The 15,317-nt window shown below is 37.0% G+C and overlaps 1 pseudogene; it reads left to right on the top strand.

Moving 5' to 3' along the window:
• The window catches only part of LOC107846346, a 183,378-nt pseudogene extending 170,557 nt beyond the window's left edge, over positions 1-12,821 (top strand).
• The last annotated feature ends 2,496 nt before the right edge of the window (positions 12,822-15,317 follow it).

Below are 15,317 nucleotides of genomic sequence, written 5' to 3'. Positions count from 1 at the left end.
GTCATGTTTAAATTCCTTAATGAGCCAATCATTGTATGGGACGGCGGTCCTTTAGTGCCAAAGAAGAGGTTCATCTTATATCTTAGATCTTGAAAGTAGATTTCTAAAGGGTATTTGTATCATTTGGTTTGAATTAAGGATTCTAACTCGGAAGGTCTTTCTGTAGAATCTATTTCTCCAGTAAATAAGTTTCCTGAGGTCTTTCCTGATGACCTTTCTCATATTTCTCCTAATAGAGAAATTGATTATGGGATTGATCTCAATCCAAACACTCATACAATTTATATCATCCTTCCTTATAGAATTGTTTTGGCGGAGTTGAAGGAGTTTAAGAAGCAATTGAAGAATCTCTTAGATAAAGGTTTTATCCATCCTAGTGTGTCTCCTTAGAGTGCCCCTATGTTGTTTGTGCATAAGAAGGATGGATCCCGTCGAATGTGCATTGATTATCGTTTGTTGAACAAGATGACCACAAATAATAAGTATTCTCTTCCTAGGACTGATGATTTGTTTGGTCAGCTTCAAGGTGCGAAATGTTTCTCTAAGATTGATCTTTGGTCTGGTTATCATTAGTTTAAGATTAGGGAAGTGGATATCCCTAAGACTACCTTTAGGACTCGGTATGGTCATTATGAGTTACTAGTTATGTCTTTTGTATTTACAAATGCTCCGGTGGAATTTGTAGATTTGATGAATAGGGTCTTCTATCTACTCTTAGACTTGTTTGTCATTGTCTTCGTTGATGACATCTTGGTCTAGTCTAAGAGTGAGGTGGATCATGTCGATCACCTCCATGCTATGTTGCAATCTTTGAAGGATAATCATTTGTATGCCAAGTTCTCTAAGTGTGAATTTTGGTTGAAGGTTGTGACATTTCATAGTCATGTTATCTTTAGTAAAGGGATCATGGTGGATCCAAAAAAGGTTGTGGCAGTTAAAAAATAACCTAGATGTGCGACTCCAATCAATATTTAGAGCTTCTTGGGTCTAGTGGTTACTATAGGAGATTTGTGGAAAGTTTTTTGACTATAGCTTCCCCTTTGACTAATTTGATCCAGAAGAAGGTCAAATTCTTTTGGTCCGATATGTGCAGGGGTATTTTTGATAAGCTTAAAGATAAATTAACTTTGGCTCCAATTTTGACCTTACCCGAGGGTAATGCTGGTTTTGTAGTGTATTGTTATGCTTCTTGTATCGGGCTTGGTTTTGTGTTGATGTAGCATTGTAGGGTGGTTTCCTATGCTCCTATTCAATTAAAAGTTTATGAGAAGAACTACCCTACTCATGACTTTGAGTTATTAGCCTTAGTTTATGCAATAAAGATTTGGTGACACTATCTCTATGGGGTTCATATTGATATCTTTTGTGATTGTAAGAGCCTTCAGTATTTATTTACTCAGAAGGAGTTGAATCTTAGACAACGGAGATGGCTTGAGTTACTAAAGGACTATGATATGATTTTCCATTACCATCCAGGTAAAGCTAATAAGTTGTTGATACTCTTATCCATTGTAAATTTAGCTAATTTGAATAAGGATAAGCGGGAATTGGTGAAGGACATTCACCATTTGGCTAATCTTGGAGTTCATCTCATGGAATCTGAGTATAGTGGTGTATTTGTACATCAGGTATCGCAGTCGTCTGTTATGGTTGGGATAAAGAAAAAACAAATGTTGGATCTCAATTTGATGAAGATTAGGAGTTATATGGGTCAACAAAAGGTTGTTGATTTAACAATTGGTGGTGATGGTATCTTAAGGTACCAAGGTACATTTAGTGTTCCCACTGTCGATAAATTGCGAGAAAGGATTATGGACGAGGCTCATAGATCTTGTTATGCTATTTATCCCTATTCTACGAAGATGTATCATGATCTTATGGAGTTTTATTAGTGGATTAATATGAAATGAGATATAGCTAGGTAAGTGGCTAAGTGTATGGTGTGTCAACAAGTGAAAGTTAAGCATATGTAATCCAGAGGATTTTACCAAGAGATTGAGTTGCTTGAGTGGAAGTGGCAGGTAATCAATATGGATTTCATCACCAGACTTCCCCGGTCTTAGAACTAATATGATTCTATTTTAGTCATTATGGATAGGATGACCAAGTCCGCTCACATCTTTTTGGTGAGGACTATTTTGATCGAAGATTAGGCTACATTGTATCTTGCGGAGATTGTGAAGTTTCATGGTGGTCCGGTTTCTATCATTTTGGATCGTGGGACTCCATTCTCATTTCACGTTAGAAGTATTCTCAAAAAGGTTTGGAAACAAAGGTGTGCCTTAGTACCACTTTGCACCTGCAGACGGATGGACAAGTGGAGAGGACAATTCAAACATTAGAAGATATGTTGCATTCTTGTGTGATCAGTTATTATGGTAATTGGTATGACTCTTTTATTCAATTCTCTTATCATTATTACCATTTTATCTTTGGTATAGCTCCTTTTGATGCATTGTATGGTAGAAGATGTCATTCTCCTATTGGGTGGTATGAAGTTGGCGAGGGTAAGTTACTTGGTACCAATTTGGTTCGCCAAGACTTGGAGAAGGTGAAGGTGATTCATGATAGGTTGAAAGCTGATCAAAGCTGCTAAAAGTCCTAAGTAGATATGAGGCATAGGGATTTGGAGTTTAATGTTGGTGATTGGGTATTCTTAAAGGTATCTCCCATGAAGAAAGTGATGCATTTTGGTAAGAAGGAGAAGCTTAGTCCCTGGTATATTGGTCCATATTTGATTTTAAAAAGGGTTGGTAATATTGCCTATCAGTTGGAGTTGCCTTTTAGTTTAAGCTCTATTCATCCGGTTTTCCATGTCTCTATGTTGCAGAAATGTATAGGGGATCCTTCGTTGATTGTTCCTTTGAAGGATGTTGGTATTTCGGTCTCTTTGTCCTATGAGGAGGTATCAGTAAGGATCTTGGATCGACAAGTTCACCAGTTGTTAATGAAAGAGGTGGCTTTGGGGAAGGTTCTATGGAGGAACCAAAAGTTTAAGGAAGCTACATGGGAGGCGGAAGAGGAAATGAAGTTCAAGTATCCGCATTTTTTTCCATTCAAGAAACTCATGCTTGAGGTATGTGTTGATTTTTTCATCTTTGTAGTATGTCTTCATTTTCTAACTTGGTTAAAGGTGAGTTTGATATGTAATAATGTGTTAACTTGTGCTTGTTCTTGCCTTACCCATCATTCGAGGACGAATGATCCAAGTGTGGGAGAATTGAAACACCTTGGCTTTGAACCCTTAGAAAATTATGTAATTTGGATTTTCTGGACAACATACGACTAGAAGGTACTAGTCGTATGTTTGGGCATAGGTTAGGGCCCATCTCGCATATGTTATTCAGTGCGTTTGGGTTGGCTTTTGTCAAAGATACGACTAAGCATCATACTAGTCATATGGTAGGATACGAGTTGTATGATGCCAAGTCGTATGATGCCCAAGTTTGGTATAGGTGATTCTGGCAAAGGTACGGTTCCTATGGTACTTCTCCTATGATAAGATATGGCCTAGGATCTTGTAGTAGTATGTTGGTCAGTATGGGTTTCCTAGGTAATGCCTAGGGTATGAGTTAAGGGTACCACGTGTACCTTAGGGTACGGTTTAGGTGTGGAGGTCATACCTCATGCAAGCAAATTGTGATGAGTATTGTTTACGGTTGTTTAAACTCGTGTTTATATATGTTCTTGGTAATGGTTTGCACATATGGGTTCTTTTTTGTTGTGGTTTAACAAATGGGTTATGAGTAACCTTAATCTTGATGATTTCAACTTTGATTTTGGTCTTGGTAAAGGTATGCCCTCAAGGTGTTTGTGAAAATGCCCAAGAGAAATAACTAGTCACATATTAATGGTGTTTTGAACTAGGGGAATGGCCTAATTGGTATGAATGGTTGGAAAATGGAATTGTAAAGGCCTTGTTGGCCATGTAATGAGTTAATTGGTGACTTTGGCGGTTTACTTGGTTAGAGGGGATGACTGTGGACTTGGGTATGTTGTCTTAGTATGTGACATTAATGGATTAACTATACACTCCTTAAATTATGATTATTAGTCTTTTTTCCACTATCTTTTTAAATGTTCGAAGCTCATCCAATACTTGTGGAATGATTTGATAGTTGGTTAGGTTAATCGGGTGATCTCCGATCCTTGTTGGGATCGAGATGCCCATTCTGACAAGGACCTAGTTTGTGTCATGTCAGACATGCTCCCACAGGTAGGCTGCATGTGGCTGCCGCAAGTGGTTCATTTATGTGCCCAAATTTTAATAATAATTTTGGTCCCACCAATTCCTATGTAAGACTTAATGCAGACCCCTCACTATATAAACATATTTTGCCTCATTCTAACCCATTGTAATCCTCAAAATCTCATGTTTCGCTTTAAATCTAAACTTTTCTCTCTAAGCATAAAATAATCCTTCACTTAGAAAAACACTAAATTGAAGCTTAGATGGGGTACCAACTTGTCCTAAAACATTAAAAATAAGTTCAAAGTTGGGTTTTGCTCTATTTCTTCATTGTTCACTTTAAGATTATCAAAAAATAGGTAACTTTCTTGAATCCTGCTGGTTATATCTTGCTTTAATTATTATAAAAAAAGTTGATATGTTGTGTCCATGCAAAATATATAGAAATGATCATGCTTGTGTAGCCTTGAAATAGCCTAAGATCTTAATATCGGGCTTTGTTTTGAAATAAATTCTAAGCTTAGGTCCTGAACGAAAGTTGAACTGGAACAATTGGAGGAATACCAAAAGTTGGGCATCTTAGTTTGCATTGAAAATCATGATTCTTGATATATGTGTTCACATTAGACTTGTTGGGACTTCAAATAAGTTATAGGGGTGTGAAAATTGAGGGAAAATTCAAAATTTTCAAATTTTGAGTTTTTCTTCAACTTTTGCAATCCTTCATTTTTTATTGGAAACTAACGACTAGTTTTTTAGGTACACATGACACCAAAAGATTTTAAGAAGAAGGCTGATACATCAAGGAGATAGGATGAGTCCCCCGATCCCAGTGGTTTGGTGGAGGAGTACCCGATTACATGACTTAAAGATGTTGTAGGTGGGGTGACTTTTCGAGTGACTAAAAGAAAGGTGCACCAGGTAGCTCAGACTATCATTTTAGGCATGATGAGATAACCTCTACCTTACCACTCATAGTAGGGAAGAAGTCCAGCTTTCACTTTGCCAAGATCTCGGGGTAAGTCTACTCAGGTTGTCCAGGCTACCTAGGCAGTTATAGCCCAAACTAGGATGAATACGGTACAGAGATTACCTCCATATTCTCCATCACCGAGTGATGATGATGGTGAGGATGATATGCCTCATCCTCACCATCATCATAGGGTATAGCTCAGGACCCCTAATGTGAAGAAGGGTCCCAGATTCTTTCAAGGATGCAAAGCGGTAGGTGTTATTAGTGATACCCTAATCTGAGGAGGGTACCACAACTCATATACAATAGTAAAGAATACCCTAGTCCGAGGAGGGTAAAAGCAGGCTTCTCATAAGTTTCCCATTCCAGATGAGGAGGCACCAACATAGCAAGGACAGGGTTCCACCACCCCCAGACATACCTCAGAGACATCTCTGATGAGGATAACCTGAGGTGGTGTGTGGAGGGAATGCGGACAACATATGACATTAAAAATCGTATCTTAGAGATCGGCAAGTCTAAGAGGCTTATTTTTTAGAAGTGTAAGATTGATCTATCGAGGATGAGTAAGTATCATAATTATGGGCCACCTTTGATCATTATCAGTTAAAGTGGATGACTAGACCACGAAGTTCTTACAACCTGACTTTGGTACAAAAGTTTTATGTTTCATATCGTTCCACAGTAGTTCGTCCAATGTGCAGATTTCTAGGGCTGATAAGATATATGGAGTTGCCACAGATTGAGTAGACCCTTGTGAGAGGAGTCAGGGTTGATCTTTTAGTAGAGACTATCCGTTCAGTTATTTTTTGTCCAGATTATATCGCTCCTACTTCCAACACAATGTGTGACTAAAGATTGAGAGTCACACAGGATAGATACATCATGAGGGAGGCAGAGCATAGACGTGAGAGAGTTGAGATGGATAGGTTGATAGACGGCTGCATTTCACCCTTGGGTGATTAGACCCTGTGGATTGAGGTACATGGTGTAATAAAAAAGCTTCATTGATGTTTCTTTCTAAGTTCTAGTAGTTGATCATCAAATATCGACTATTCCCAACTACTTCAGATAATGTATTGACTTGGGAGGGAGCTTCCCTAATTGCTATTGTAATGTTTGGGAATACTATTGACTTTGCAGCCGTCCTTCGATATGAGATCCATGATAGATCCTTTAGAGAGGCGATGAATTTGTCAATGCCTTATTCAGAGATTGTGTAATGAGGCAGGTGTACCAGACCTACAGATATTCAATGAGAGAGTACATATGACAACCTCTACATGGAGGAAGACTATGAAGGATCTGGTATGCCTGACCCTTCCCATGAGACTGATAACACTTAACATATACGTGAATTTAGTGCAAGACGGTCATCGTCAATATATTTACCCAACTTTGGAGTCGGGGTCGAATCCACAGGGTACAATGTGAGTGGCGATTAAACTAATTTGAAACTATAACTACAAGTTAAATTTAGACAGATGACACAAAAAGATAAAATGGGGATAATTAGACAATGGTTATGTGTTCAACTTGTTTTAGAACTCAAAACTAAGATTTCAATGGTTCAAATCAATGATAGAGAGAAACTAGGGTTGTGATCACTATGACTATTAATCCTCCATTGAATAATAACTATAGTACTGGGTTCTCATAACTTATGGGAAACACCAAATTATCAATTTCGATAATTCATCTAAGTGTTTCGCAATCTACCTAGATGTTTGGCTTCCTAATTCTCTCGAACTTTGGAAACCCTCCTATTCATACTAATTTTATCTCAAGTTGGTGAATTTTGTTACAGCATTAACCATTAGATGGGAGCTTAACCTTCCCAAATCCTTGCTGATAATTCACTACCTTTTGTTTATTTCTCAATTCGAGCAAATCAATATAAGGTGAGATCTATTGTTTGCAACTAACAAAAAATAATTAATACAAAAGAATTATCAAGAAGTTCCCACAATCATTCAAACCTAGCCAACTATTAAATCAATGAAGGAATCATCATAGATCTCACAACCCTAGTTGTGGGTTTTAGTTTCGTATGGAATAGAAAAATATAACAACAATTGAATCCATAACTTAAGGTAATTAAACTTACAAAATATGTAGTCAGAAGTAGATTCTCTAATAAATCCACGAGGAATATCCCACAACTCAGTCAAAGAATTGAAAATTTAAATCAAAGTTAAGAGCCAAAACTATAGAGAAAAGTGACCAAGTCCCACCCTGCAATTCAAGGTGCAGATCCCTCCTTATATAAGAAAACCCTAAATTATGCTTTAAATACTTCAGCCTAATTATGGAAATAAAATTAGAGAGTGCAGTATTTTTCTTGGACAGGTGACGACATTTGTGATGCCTTATCAGGAGTCTGACAACTTATCAGAAATTTAGTCAGCTCCTTCTTTAGTTTTGGAACCTTGTGTTTAAGGCTAACGATGAAACCTAATGGATTATCAGATATGTGACGACATGTCATAAATATCGTCACCTTGTCACACTTCTTGGCCTAAGCCTAATGACAATCCTGGTGGCTTATCACACTTTTGACAGCTTATCACACAATGTTGTCACTTAGTTCAGCTGAAGTCTATTTTTTGTCTAGGTTGACGGCAACTTTGATAGCCTATCACAGGGTTGATGACATATCATAAATTTCGTTAGCCACACTTTCCTGCTAGTTGCATCAGAATTCATCTTTTTCACCTCGATTATTTTGGGTTCTCTTGCATCTTGACTTATACTGCAAAATGAAGGATAACACAGTAAAAAACCATAGAAGTTGCTTAAGACCATGCAATTATTTTGAGTTAAAAGCCTCAAATGTGTTAGCATCTTCTCACACATCAACACCCTTAACTTAAAACAATTGCTTGTCCTTAAGAAAAACACACCTAAGAGGATATAAAGTACAATTGGCAGCTAATCACTCATATAATCTCAAAATATCATCACCTTCTCCAAGGTTAATCAATTCAACAGCAACTGTGTCTATTATTGGAAAACAACCATGTAACACACCGAATCAAGATATGGCGAAATTCAACAACAACAACCATGGATGTATCAATAATACACTACCCAAACAAGTTATCAACTAGTAACATACTCAATGTGCCCTCACAAAAAAGAAATCCCTTCTGCACTCATATCAGCAATCACATGTGTAGGTACAGGGATAGTCAAAAGATACTCACTCTTAGAATGAAGTTCCAATTAATGTATGCCAAATGCCATAGGCTTGCCTTTATATTCATTACCGAGGTTTTCAGAACGGTTAGTTAGGATCACTATAGGTTTTCTTCTGGCTTGTAACGTAGGCTAGGGGCTGGTATGATATTCAAGGACATTTAGAGTAACTATGCCTCCTTGACACTACACAAACCTCTTGGGGTCTCACTTCTTAACTTTTTTTTTCCTTTATTGATTAAACCACATTCAAGATGGGTGTGGTATTTTCAACAATCATTTCTTTTTTTCCACAACTTTTTCTTTCTTCTTCTTTTTCCACGGCACCCAGTTTTTTTATACTTTTCTTTGCTTTTAGTCTACCTTTTTTCATACTCATTTTTCATCACGCACCCCTATGATAGCCACCCTCAACTTAGGTGATTTGCCTAAGTCAAAGTGCATAATGTCCAAGGAGGACCAGGGCCAAAACAGGTTCATTGTTATACAAATGGGTAGGTGATAGGTATAGTAAAATGAATAGGCATTCAGGCTCAAAATCAGGATCAAGGGATATCATTCACACATGGAAGGTCATTTAGGATAAAAGTGGACTAATATCAAAATGGTCTATGATCCTTTCCTAACTCCTATCCTATAACATAGGCAAGACTAACCGGGCAAGTTCTAGATTCAATCATACAAAGGGAACTCAGTACATCTCACACAAACATTGCACATAAGTATATCACACATCGCTACTTATCCGAGTCATTAAATTATTTAGCAATGATTATTATGTCTCTACAACTAATGCCAAAATCAATATGCACAGTGGTCACAAATAGATGTAATTCACACAGTTACTAGATATATAATTGGAGAGGTATTTATCATTCCAAGAAAAATCAACAAAAATATTTCCACTGCCCTAGATACTTATTTTTCCTCCAATTAACCAGAACACATCACAAAACAAACATAATACACCTAAAAATGCTGGCTCTACTAGGAACAAGACTCCACGGAAAAGAGGCACGGCAACAAAAACCCCAAGAGAACATCTACACCCACAAGTAGTCCCACCCTCAACTTATAATCATGCATTGTCCCCAATGCGTCAAACCAAACAAGAGTGTTAGAAACATACCTGTGGTACCATAGGTGCAAAGATATGATGTCAATTATATAATACAAATAAAAACAATAAAATACCTTGGGTTGCTTCCCAAGAAGCACCTAATTTAGTGTCGCGGCATGACTATGTTATCTTGACTACTCAGAATTCATCAAGATACCTTAAAAATGCTTTAAACTTTATATCTCCACTTAGACAATTTGAATTTCTTCCCCAACTTAGAGTCTATCTTCTTTTCTTGATCATAGGGGGTGGTACAAAAATTAAGAAGTCGAGTAATGGATTGAGCGTGGTTAACTACTCGACCTTAAAGTGTGATGGGTTTTTATGTTATTTGTCTAATGTAAAATCAAGAATATAGGATTCTTGTTCCATATTTTCACACTTTTCTACTATTTTAAATGATTCCACAAACAAGATATCATCTAAACATAATGTAGAAAAATTCTTCGAGTGAGGCCCAACTAATTCTACTTCAAAATTTACACTATCTACTGCATACTCACTTTTTTCATCTTCTTAATGTCAGTCATAAGATCAAGATGACAATCGAGTGGTTGTGATTCTTGAGTTTTCTCCTCAAATTGGCTAATGTCCCCCTCATATTCTTCTTTGTTTAGCCACTATAAACATGGTAGGATTGGTAACTCTTTTAGCTTTGCCCATAGTTGTTCTTGATTCTCTAAGATTCATTTCATCAATTTGTTCGCTTGAATCATGACAGCATACATCTCTTCAGTATGATCACTTTGACCACAAGCCAAATACTAAGTTACAGTAAGTAGGACAGTATCCACATCATATTTTGAAGGTCCCATCCATGCACTTCCAGGTAAATCTGGACAGCAAGCCTTAAAATATGTTCCCCATAATAATAACAACAATCATCATCACTCAAAAACCATCTATCCAGGCTGATATCTCAAGAAAGGTGTGAGAAAAATAAAAATAAAAGAAAGTAAAATTAATAAATAAAAAAATAAACTAAAAAAATATTTACAAGTTTAGATTTAAGCATGTAAACTAAAATTCCAAACCAACTCGATAAACCAAATTGTTCCTAGGCAACGATGCCAATTCTTATAACGCTCAACTTACACATCAATTTACTGCAAGGCAGTCATCGTCAATATATTTACCTAACTTTGGAGTTGGGGTCAAATCCACAGGGAACAATGTGAGTGGCGATTAAACTACTTTGAAACTATAGCTACTAGTTAAATTCATACAAATAACACGAAAAGATAAAATGGAGATAATTAGACAATGGTTAAGTGTTCAACTTGTTTCAGAACTCCAAACTAAGATTTCAACAGTTTAAATCAATCATGGAGAGAAACTAGGGTTTTTATCACTATGACTATCAATCCTCCATTGAATAATAACTATAGTACTGGGTTCTCATGACTTGTGGAAAATACCAAACTATCAATTTCGACAGTTCATCTAAGTGTATTTCAACCTACCCAGATGTTTGGCTTCCTAATTCTCTCGAACTTAGGAAACCCTCCTATTCATACTGATTTTATTTCATGTTGGTCAATCTTGTTACAACATTAACCATTAGATGGGAGCTTAACCTTCCCAAATCCTTGTTGATAATTCACTACCTTTCATTTATTTCTCAGTTCGATCAAATCTACATAAGGTGAGTCAATTGTTTCCAAACAACAAGAAATAATTAATACAAAGGCATTATCAAAAAGCTCCCACAATCATTCAAACCCTAGCCAACTATTAAATCAATGGAGGAATCATCATAGATCCCGCAATCCTAGTTGTGGGTTTTAGTTCCGTATGGAATAGAAAAATATAACAACAATTGAATCCATAACTTAAGGTAATTAAACTTACAAAATATGTAGTCAGAAGTAGATTCTCTAATAAATCCAAGAGGAATATCCCACAACTCAGTCAAAGAATTGAAAATTTAAATCAAAGTTAAGAGCCAAAACTATAGAGAAAAGTGACCAAGTCCCACCCTGCAATTCAAGGTGCAGATCCCTCCTTATATAAGAAAACCCTAAATTATGCTTTAAATACTTCAGCCTAATTATGGAAATAAAATTAGAGAGTGCAGTATTTTTCTCGGACAGGTGACGACATTTGTGATGCCTTATCAGGAGTCTGACGACTTATCAGAAATGTCGTCAGCTCCTTCTTCAGTTTTGGCACTTCTTATTTAAGGATGATGACGAAACCTAAAGGAATACCAGATATGTGATGACATATCATAAATATTATCAGTTTGTCACTCCAAATTTGATTCTAAGCTTAAGACTGACGGTGATCTTGATGGCTTATCACATTTCTGATGGCTTATCACACGATATTGTCACTTAGTTCAGCTGAAGTCTATTTTGTGTCTAGGTTGGCGGTAACTCTAATAGCCTATCACAGGGCTGACGACTTATCTAAAATGTTGTCATCCACACTTTCCTACTATTTGTATCAGAATTCATCTTTTTCACCTTTATTATTTTGGGTTCTCTTATATCTTGACTTATACTGCAAAATCAAGGATAACATAATAAAAATGATAAAAGTTTCTTAAGACCTTTCAATTATTTATAGTTAAAAGCCTCAAATGTATTAGAATCTGCTCACACATTAGAGACCTAGTGAGCCTACAGTAATACCTCGGGTCTAGTTTGAGAGACCTTCAATTTCCATAGAGCCTAGTGATGTGCATGCAGGTGCTATGGGAGTTAGTGTTGATCTTGATATGGGGGATCACAGAGAGGCCCCATATTTGAGTACAATGGTGAGGGGACACTAGCCACTTCTTCATCAGCCCCACCTTCCTATTCAAATCTTGTGGGTACTTCTTCATTGGCTCCTTGCCTGTCCACTACAGATGCTACTATGGGTATGACTTTCTATCTTGTGAGTTCTTGCTGAGCCTAATGTACAGTCAGAGAGTCACTGATGAGAGGTTACATGTTGTTAAGACTGATATGGTTACTCTATATGTGCAGATCCGGCCATGGTTCCAGAATAGACTAGAGATAGCAGAGGCCAAATGGGATGCCGCACACATAGCTTCTAGGTCAGTGTTATGTGCTAATTTATAGGCATGTATTGATGTATTTGAGAGGCATGTTATATTCAGATTGGTAGATATTAAGACACCAGACCTAGGTTATATTAGAGAGGAGGTGGATACATTGCGAGCAGAGGTACACTCTCTCACAAAGAGCCATATAATGGTCGCTTCTCTAGTCATACACTCAATGGTTTGGATATCACCTCTGTGCGGGCCCAGACATTTTGATTTATTTGTAAAGAATTATGAGGAGGTCCCAGTAGCTGGGGCCAAGAGAGGACACATCGGAGATCTGTAGGATCCCAACATGTCATATGACCAGGCCTTTAACAAGGCCAGATATGATTCGATAGATTCTGCTGTTGTTGAGAGGCAGAGGCATGTAGAGATAGTAGTAGATACATTTTCTAGCAATTCAAAGATACTACCACTGCCTCGCCTATGGATATAGCCCCATCTAGGAATGCTAATGACACATACACTTAGTGCATCCGAGGTATTTTGTTAGTCCTTTTGTTTTATATTATTTTAACGCATTTGGGACAGTGCACAATTTTTTAATTGCGGTGTGGTATACCATAGCTATCGTGAGTTTTTGTTTTCATAATTTTTTTCTTATCGGTTGTGGTATGGTTGTTGAATCAGTATGTCTAGGATAAAATTTGTATTATATTGTGTTTTATTTCGTGTTGTGTTGTATTTCTATGTAATTAGGAGATTTTTAAGTGTTTAGGGAAGTTGTCATGTTTTTGAGAAAAATGACACCCCTCTAAAATTTTAGAACTGTGCAAATGTATATATGGGTGAACATTGTGGATCTTATTAGGGCATTAGGATTAGGGACATGATAATCACTTGCTAACAATTGCATGAACAAAACTAGTATCTTTTAATATTGATTTTGTGCCACGTGTGTGTGAGATGCTACTTAGTTCTCTTTGTGTGTTTAATTCAGAATTTGCCCAGTTAATTTTTCCTAGGTTGTAGGATAGTCGGCTAGGAAAGGATCATAGATTAATTTTTTTTAGTCCATTTTTAGCCTAAATGACCTTCCTAATGTGAAATAGTATACCTTGATCCCTGTTTGAACCTTATATCCTGTTTTTCTTGTTTCATTTGTCACCTTTCTATTTGTGTTGTAGTAACCTATTTTGGCTGGTTCCTCCGTAGACATTGTGTACCTCAACTCTGGAAAATTTTCTAATTTGAGGGTGGCTATCGACCCAAACCGACCCGAACTGACTCGGGACCTTGTCGTAATTGGACTTCCAAGTCCAACTAGGACTAGGGACCATCCCCTATACCCAACCCAGCCATCTAAAGGCATACCTTGAGTCGGATGGATTTCAAATATATAACAAGGTTGCATTTATTATAATACTAGACTCAGGGATAGGTCTATAACTGGGACCAACCCAAACAAGTCCAACCATCCAATACCAACTAACAACCATAACCAAACCAATATAAAAACCAAGTTCCTATCCATAACATAACATAAAAGGATGGAACAATCATAAATTCAACCCAACATTATAATCCCCAATATCAATTCCAATACTAAGGATGACACCAATAAAGACATCGCTCATTTCAACCTATAGTATTCACAAAAAGCCTCTAACCCAAAGAAAAACAATATCCTGTTAGGACATGCCCCCAACCATATCCAAAACCAATATCCATAAAATAACTAATGTATGTAAAGACATCTATGATATGAAATAGAGCCTTCTGGAATACGGAAGCTCACCACTTTAATCCAATAGCTGATCCTAAATCTGATTACTAAGTAGAAGGAGTAGAATGGCCAGTTCCTGCATCATGTAGGAGTACAGCTACCCAAAGACGGGTCAGCGGGTGAATGCTAGCATGGACTCAGAATAAGGATAGAATACTACCATCTAGTAAAAGCAAGTATATTAACCATATATATACAAACCATAAACTGGGTTTGTGTAACTTAACTATCCTAGACCCATCCACAGGCTATATGGGTCCAATGTAACCCCTTGAATAGGCCCCAATCGGTGTAGCGGCATGAACCAAATATACTATGAGAGTAGGGCATTCTTGAGTATCCTTCGCTCTCTATGATACATATGTACAATAAACTTAGATGATTCCCATATACCTCATAGTCTCATATATGGTACCATGACCAAACCTCATGTCGGCAAACATGAGTTCCTAGTGTACGTCCATTGGACTCGAACCTACACGGTTAGCTATTATACCCCGCCATTATTTCCCAATTCAAATAATTACCATCCAACCAAACAATTATTCCATTATTATTAACCAAGGCTATAAGAAGTGGTATCGTCATACTGGCTATAGCTTGCAAGCAATGTCCTTAGCCAACCTTTTTATGTTAAGGAGTTGCCATGTACCCATAGACTACATTATCAAGATAACTTTGGGGAATACTGTGTACCCCACAAGTGTTCCATTATTAAGTTTGCTCGGCGAAATCCCATGTACCCCATAAGAAATTTTAATTAACCATAACCATGACCACCAAACCTTACCATTTTAACCATTCCAAACCATTTAAAGTATTTACAGCAATTATGGTTCCATTACCAAACCATACCATACAATAGTTCCATTAAAAGTTCAATAATATAGTAAAAGAATTATCATAGGCATTTAATCAAACATGTTGGGACATAGGGTTTCCGAAACCAATTCCAATTACCTTTTAGATATTCCTATGTAACCAATTGTCCAAACCACCATTAAAGTATGTAATTACATAATTAAAACATGGGAAAACCATTACCAAACATTA

This window comes from Capsicum annuum, chromosome 11, assembly GCF_002878395.1.
Source record: "Capsicum annuum cultivar UCD-10X-F1 chromosome 11, UCD10Xv1.1, whole genome shotgun sequence".
Taxonomy (NCBI): domain Eukaryota; kingdom Viridiplantae; phylum Streptophyta; class Magnoliopsida; order Solanales; family Solanaceae; genus Capsicum; species Capsicum annuum.
Note: the sequence above shows the minus strand (reverse complement) of the source record. Positions and strands in the feature narration are given on the sequence as shown.